Source organism: Melospiza melodia, chromosome 19 (genome assembly GCF_035770615.1).
Source record: "Melospiza melodia melodia isolate bMelMel2 chromosome 19, bMelMel2.pri, whole genome shotgun sequence".
Classification (NCBI taxonomy): domain Eukaryota; kingdom Metazoa; phylum Chordata; class Aves; order Passeriformes; family Passerellidae; genus Melospiza; species Melospiza melodia.
Window position 1 is genome coordinate 2,580,303 of NC_086212.1, and position 8,449 is coordinate 2,588,751.

An 8,449-nucleotide genomic window follows, 5' to 3' on the forward strand; every position below is an offset into this window, starting at 1 on the left:
GCCATTTTGCAGCCATGTGCATGTCATGCGTGCCCACAAGGGTTGATTTTTGGGCTTTTTACGCCTGCTTGGGTGAGTTTTCTACGAGGGGAGAGATAGAAACAAGGAATGGTTGAGCTCTTTAGCTGCTGACAACGCTGCTCGCGTTTGCAGCCTGGGGCACCAAAACCCTCTGGCTGGCAGGACTTTCAAAGCAGCAATGGGTTTTTAGGAAGCTGAAGGTTCACATTTGATTTAACAGCCTCATGAGTGGTTGTTGATTGAGGGGTAGAAGCTCTGATATGAAATAAAACTGCAGCCCCCTTGCATTCTCTGTCTTATGAGCAAGTCTGTATTTTTTAGTGCTGAGGATCTCATCAGGACTGTTCTGGGGTAGGAAAAATGCCTCTTAGGAGGTCTTTTTATTACTTTTTTTGTTTCTCTCAGTCAGCCTGCCAAACTGTGGCAGTTTAGGTGAGAAAGGTGATAGAAAGGTAACATGAGCTGACTTTACAAAACTTGTTTGCAAGGAAACACAGGGCCGTGGGAAATGCTGCCTTGGAGTAGGAACCACTCCTTACAACCCCCAAACCGGAAAATTCTGTAAATATCTAAAGCTGTTCATTTTGGTTTTTACTACTTCTGATTGAAGGTACTAGCAGTTTATGATGTTGCAGTGTTTTAGAGTGCAGAACATCTGCAAAAGGAGATACACAGTGCTTAGCCTGTGTTTTTTCCAAAAAGCATCCAGAATGTTAGCTTGGATCCTGGGACATTTAGGGGTTACCCACCAACAGAGTTCCTACATGACGGAAAGACATGTCCAGCCACCAGAAATATTGGGGACAAAATAGGACTTCTGTGAGTGCTTGAGGAGCATAATTTGAGGGACCAGGTGGAGAGGAAGATGATGAGGAAAAACACCTGAGTGGTGCTCAGAGCAGCTTCTCAGAGGAGCTGTGTGAAGACACCTGGAGCAGCAGGGGGGACACAGACCTGCATGAACATATGGAATTTCTGAGGTTCTTGAGAGATGTTTTCCCCTCATTCCTGCTTCACTTTTGTTGGGTGATGGGTTTGAAATGGGGCATACGGTAGAACTGGGTGAATTTCTGAGGGTTGGGATGTTAGTTTCTGAAACTGGCATTTACCACATGAAAATCTTTAACAGCAACCAAATCCAAATGCTTCATCTGAAAGCATTTTAATTACAGAATTATGTGCTAATGTCTGCAGGGGAATTGACAGTATTAGCAGCCTTCCTTTTGAAAGTGCAATTTCAAAGTTCATGTTGAAATTTATTGTTTTTTATCCCTCTTGAAATAAAAGCTTAGTCTAAATTTCCCATCACAATCCCCCTACTTTTCAGACACTGCTGTTACCTAAATTAGGGACAAATTCTGGTTTTAGCTTACATCCCAGCCTTGAGACCCTGAATTTAAATCTCGTTATATTGCAGACATTTATGCATTTAAAAGAGAAAGAAATCCCAGGGATTTGTTGTGTGCTGCTTTGTAAAGAAACTCCACTGTCATGCTGGACTGTGGTTTGGGTTGGCAGACGTGATGCAGAACACCTGGTTTGCATACACTGTACCAGTCTTGTAAAAATTTGGTGTGTGAGCACATTTGGGTTTCTTTTCTTGGCTTTATCTCAGTGTTTCATTTTCTCCCTGTTTGGCTCTTTTTATTTTCCATTCTTTCGCATTACAACAAAATCAATGTATTTTGCCTTTTCTTATTCATTCCCCTTGTTCCATAGTTAGCACACCTTGGCTTTTCTTTCTCCTCTTCTGTACATGAATGTTTTCCTCTATGATATTTGTTTTCCCCCATTTTCCAGCCAAGTTTCCTTTCCTCTCTGGTGTGTTTTACACTCTCCTTTATCCACCTGTCTTTATCTGTCTTTCCTGAATCCCCCTCATTTTTCTCAATATCCATGCTTTTTGATCTCTCTCAACTCCCCCCATTTTGTCAACCTCTCCATCGCCTCATAATTTCTTGTGGCTCTCTCTCTCCATGCCCTCCATCACTCTTTGTTCTGTGACTCCTTTGTGCTGCCTCCTCCCTGCCCCTTCCCCTGAGCATCTCCCTGAAGATGCAATTGGTGGCACTGGGAATGGGTTGAGACAAAAAAATCCTCACAAGGATCTGGGTACATACAGGCTCTGTTTGATTCACACCAGGGTGAGTGCGCACCCATCATCTACAAAGCCCTTTGAATAGTCTGTGGATTGTTATAGATCATGTATTTTAATGGCCTTGTACCATCTTAGAAAAGGATTTGATGTCTTTCATGGGTATATGAGATCTGACTTCTATCAGCAACATCTCTTTGATTTTTGGAGTCATGTTCCTGTGACAGCAGCTGAGCCATCCTTGGTTTGCTGCATTTGTACAGTGCAAGAATCTAATTTATTAATAAATTTTAAGCTTTAATCTCAGTTGCAAATGTTTTTCTTGGAAAAACATTGCTATTCTGAAAACTTTCCTCTCTTGGCTTAAAGGGTGTATTTTTTTCTAATATATAAATAAGAAAGTTAAATTAAAATGCTGTTGTTTACAAGTCTGTCTCAGGTTTCAGTAGGCAGAAGGTGCTCTGCTTCTGTGACATGCCAATATGTGCAAGTAATCTAAAAGTATTTACTGGAAGGACCATCTGAAGGGACAGTTATAGATTTCATATGATTGTGCTGCTCACTCCTAAGAGGAAAAATAAAGGAAGTTTTTGGGCAGCAGAACAGTACAAGGATGGAAAACCCTGGCAGAGCAAAGTAAAATTTCAGCATTTTCATGCTTTGAGATTTGTTTTGGTTTGGTTTTTTAAATCCTGGCTGAAATCTTCTCCTGGAAGAACAAGCTCTCAAACCTCTGTACTTTTTAATAACTTTCTTTCATCCTCTAATATTAAATGACAGCAGTAATGATGTGCAATATCAGGTTACAAAGCATCTTGTCCTGGTCATCCAATGAGTCTGCTGGGATGTAAATAAACCCAGCATTAACTCTGACGTGAAAGTCACTGCAGTTGAGATTAGCAAAGACAAAGAACAAAAGTTAGAACTAGATGAAATTCATATCCAGATTGGTGTAAAATTTGCATAATTGGCTTGAAATATTATCCAAAGAAGGGATGGATAATTGGGTTCAGCACCCCCAGAGATCTGTATGTCTTGAGACAATTGATCGTTTGTACTTTGAAGCTGCTTCCCATTTTCTCAATCAGCCCCATTTGAGAAGAGCTATTCATCTGATAACTTACTTGTCAAAACTTGCTAGGCAAAGCAGGACAGAAGCAACGAGAGCTGTGGGTAATTTAAGAGATGAATTTGTGCTGGTGGCTTTCAAGAATCCCAACCACTGTGGTGGAGATCAAACACATCTCTGAAACAGTTCAATCTAAGCCAGGGATCACATGGTAGAAGAAAATAAGCAGGCCAGGAATTATTATCTCATTTTATGTAAGGTTTCTAGAGAAAAATAAAACCTATATATGCACACATGGAGCACATAGTGCTCCAAACCCGGGGTGATGCTTAAGTCCTCTACTTAAAATACTTGTGTACAGAGCCATAGAACAGAATCACAGAATATTCTGAGCTGGGAGGGACCCCCAGGATCAGCCAGGGCAGCCCCAGCCCTGCACAGACACCCCAACAGCCCCACCCTGGGCACCCCTGGCAGCTCCTGGAGCTCTGGCAGCCTCGGGGCCGTGCCCATTCCCTGGGGAGCCTGGGCAGTGCCAGCACCCTCTGGGGAAGAGCCTTTCCCTGGTATCCAGCCTGAGCCTCCCTGGCACAGCTCCAGCTGTTCCCTGGGTTCTGTCCCTGGTCACAGAGAGCACAGGTCAGAGCTGCTCCTCTGCTGCCCCTCATGAGGACAATGAAAACCCCAATGAGGTCTCCCCTCCAGGCTCTTCTCCAGCTGAACAGACCAAGTCCCCTCAGACTCTTGTCATAAGGCTCCTGCCGACCCTTCCCCATCCTTGTGGCCTCCTTTGGATGCTCTCTAAGGGCTTAATGTCTTTTTTTATATTGAGGTGCACAAACTGCCCTCAGGACTAGAGGTGAGGCCTCTGCAGAGCAGAGCAGGACAATCCTGTCCTTTCCCTGGGGAGATGCTGGGCCTGATGTCCTCCAGGACAGGGACATCTCTCCTGGCTGTCAGGGCACTGCTGACTCACATCCAACTTGCCATCAACCAGGAGCTCTTCCTGCAGCTGCTTTCCAGTATCCCTTTCCCAGTCTGTGCACACACCCAGGGTTACCCTGTGCCAGGTGCAGAACACAGAACCTCCCCTTGTTGAGCTCCATGCAGTCACTGATGGCCCAGTTCTCTCCTTGTTGAGCTCTCCCTGCAGGACCTCTCTTTTCTTTAAGGGAGTCAACAGCTCCTTCCAGTTTTGCATCATCTGTGAACTTGCTCAGTTTTCCTTCCAGTCCTGCAGCCAGGTCATTTATGAAGGTGTTGAAGGGCACAGGGATGAGGATTGAGCCCTCTGGAACCTCACTAGTGACCTGTGCCAATCTGATGTCACCCCAGTTACTGTCACATTTGTGCCCATCCCATGAGCCACCCCATCCACCCCATGATGTGTTTGTCCAGTGCTGGGATGGATGTTTTGCCCAGAAGAATCCTGTGAGAGACAGTATAGAAAGCTTTGCTGAAGTCCAAAAGAATTACATCTGCTGGCTTTCCTAGATCCACCAGGTGTTGTTCCACACTTCCATAGAAGTAAATCAGGTTGGACAAGCAGGACTGTCCCCTCATGAAGCCATGCTGGCTGTGACCAATGGCTGCATTGTCCTCCAGCTGTTTTTCAATATTTCCCAGAATAACATTTTTCCATGATTTTACTGGGCTTTGAAGGGACACTGACAGGCCCGAAGTTTCCAGGGTCCACCTTCTTGCCCTTCTTGAAAATCAGGACAACATCTGCCTACTTCCACTCAGCTGGGACCTCTCTGAATTCCCAAAATCACTCAAAAATCATCAAGAGAGGCTTTGCGATGACATTAACAGCTCTTTGAAGATTTTTGGACAAATCCCCCATTGATTTTTAGGGATTGAGCTGGGACATCAGATGCCACACAATTTCAACTGGGATTTGATCAATCTCACAATCATGGTCCTCCAGCAGAAGACCCTGAGACCCCCTTGGTCCATCATCCATTTTTTGCCTCCATCTTCAACAAGAATGACTGGGGGGGGTCCCAGTGCCCTGAGAATCAATTGAAGTGACTGCCATGTCAAATCAGACATTCATTACAGACTTGGGAAGGCAAATGTAAAAAAGCTGCCAAACAGCAAAAGCATTTCTGTAGAAGGAACATCAGAATAGAAATTTGCAGATTTTGCCCCTAATATTTTAAAAAGAGAGCAAATTATCACTGTCAAGCAAATCCTTATCCACATGTGTGAAAATGGATAACAACAATCAAAAATAGAGGAATGAAATGTCTGAAGAATCATGAGAGGATGAGGTTTGAACAATACAATGAGTCATGAGAGTTCCTTTGCAGAAGGGCTGCCAGCACTCAGTGAGGTCTCCCATTCTCTTACATCTGAGCTCCTGATCCCTCCTGAAAGCAGCCAACTGGGTTAAACAGGTTATACCTGATAAATTCTTGCTTGTGCGCGGGAGTAAATATAACAAATATCCCCGAAACATCCGGTTATGCACATTTGTCTTTGCAAAGTTCAGTGGAAAGCAGTTTAAGACCTTTGTTTTTTTTTATGTGGCACATCCCTTGCTGCTGGTTCTGCAGTGTTGCACTGCTATAATTTTTTTTTCTGTGATAAGTAATGGAGAAGACAGGCATGTTTGAAAACCATTCAGAGAAAGCTCTGTGTTGGCAGTGGGAGAAGTGACAAATGAAGTGAAAATGAAACCAATCCAGTTTATGCTTTTGAGTAAAATACTGTGAATTGAAGCATTGCATTTTGGTGTAATACTGCTACAGCTCAGGAGAGCTACATTATTGTGTCTTTTATATTACATTATTATGTTTTACCTTAGACTCAAGAGGTCTGGTCCAATGGTTGCTCTGAAAGTCTGAAATGAAAGGATGCTGTTTTACTAGAAGCAGTCAAAAGGACTGAAACCACACGGCTACAGGTTGGTACTGGATTTACTGCTGGGTTTATGCAACATAAAAACCCCCAACCTCCCACTCCCTGTGGATAGTTTTAGCAGCTGGTCTGCAGGCTAAACAACTGAGTTAGCAGAATAAGAAATTGATAAAATATGAGTTTATCCATAGCAAAGCAGAAAGCAAGGCCGTTAGCACGAAAACCAATAAAATAGACACATAAGGGATGTTTGCAATTAGAGGATACATGCCTTAGTGAGCAGCCTACGTGCCTAAATAATTTGTTGTAAACTCTTGCCAATTAATTATTGATGTTAATTGCTTTGTACCAATAAAGTACAATGAGCTATTGCTTTGCCTGATGAATATAATGAGCTGTTTTGATGTAACTAATGACTGAAGATCACGCTTTGTTAAGGGTATAAAACTTAAGAACAACTTGTAATGAAGAGAAGGCATTGTTGCCTCTGCACAAGTTTGTGTGTGTGTTGTCTGTCCATCTCAACGGTGACAACTCCCTATTGATATTCTCTGGTTACTCTTTTCCCATCTTCTCTCATCCCTTTTCATTGCTTGGAAATTCATATTGTGAGTTGTCTTTCACTCTTAGGATTATCTAAAATATTTCAGTCAGATTTGACTTAATTTCTTTACCTGTCACCCTCATTTTTAGAATCTTGTGGTCAATATAAGATTTTGTTTTGCAATTTAAATACTTTAAATCCCTGTGAAGAGAAATAGAGTGTATTGATGATGGAAATATTGAAAATGGATTGGAACAATTATAGGTAAAGTATTTATTGGAAAGCTTTATCCATCATACTTTTCATTATGTAATTTAATAATGGCAATTGCCCATGAACAGTTAATCCTAACCATCTCTTTCACTTTCATACTTAATCAGGAAGAGTTTTAGCCGAAGACTAAATGTTTCAAATTTGTGTGATAAACTTGTCTGAATTGATCCTGCTTTCATATTAAAAAAAAAAATTAAAATAAAAGAAAGAAAGAAAAGAAAAATAAAATATTTAGAGGATGCGTTCTTTGTTAAAGGTTTCTTCACTTGCCTGAAAAATGAAGACAGCAAAAGCAAAGCATTAGGAACAATGAAGGGAAGAGAGGGGCAATAGCAACATGAACTGAAAGATGGGAGATGTACTTTTTATTGTCAGTAACATTTTCAGGACTTTAAACTGAAAATGTTTTTATGGAAGAAATTTCCATTACTCTGTGAAGTACCTGCTGTATTTCTGATCACTGCAAAACCCAGTGCCTCACTATGGCTCAAAATGCCAAATATGTTCACTATATCTGTATATTTTACAGATAGAAAATGAGGTTTCCTAAGTGCTTCAGTATTTTACACGAAATTTTTGCATTCTTTGCATTTTAAGTTACAGGCTCTAACGATTGTCATGACCAACTCAATTTTAAAAAAAAATCATTTAAATTAAACAGCTAATTTACATCCAGCATTCCTAACTTCGGTAATTCATGTTACGTTCATAACATTTTTCCTATCTTAGCGAGTTACTATGCTGTGAGGGATATATCTGAACAATAAAACAGGCTGTACTGCTGGGATCTTAAAATGTCCTAAATCAAATTTAATTGTTCTGCTACAGCCATATTCTAGCTAATCACAGAAAAGGATTTTAAGGACCCCATAATATTCAGTAACGATTGCCATTTTCTCAGCATCAGACATTTCTCAGTGGCACTGCTGTATGTTTCGAGATAAAGCACTAAATTTTTCTGTTGCAATGGAATTTGAAATGGAGGGGCAAAAATCCACTACAAAACCAGTATCACAATACATTTCTAATTTTAAAATTATTTTGGTTTATACTTTCCTGCCACTTAAATTTTAAGATACAGGAAACAGAGATCAGTGGTCTAATTACCCTGCAAAAAAAATTATCTGGGCTTGCCATCCTCCCTCACCAAATGGAGAAAAAGGTCTCAGAAATTTGCTAGAATTAATCTGAAAGTGCAGAACGTGTTCAGTGCTTGTGTGGGAGCCACAAACATGAAACCCAGCGGCGGATTCAGAGACCGAGGCACCAAATTCATCAAACATTCAGAACTTCTGCCTTCTTATTTTCTATACCAGAAAAGCAGCAGGCATCTGATCCTTGTTAATGCTATCAGTGTGTTTACAGGTTTTGGAGTTCTGCACAGGTCATAAAAACATCTTGTATAAATCTGAACATGCATGATGATGATATTAAGAGTTGCTGGTACAATAACAAGAACATTTTGGAAGTGGTTTAAAACAACCCAACTCAACATTCAATGAAATCTCTCCTTAAAAAGAAAACTAAACTCTCCACAGTGAAGAAGCTACTTATTCTATCCGCATAATATAAGGAATTTGAG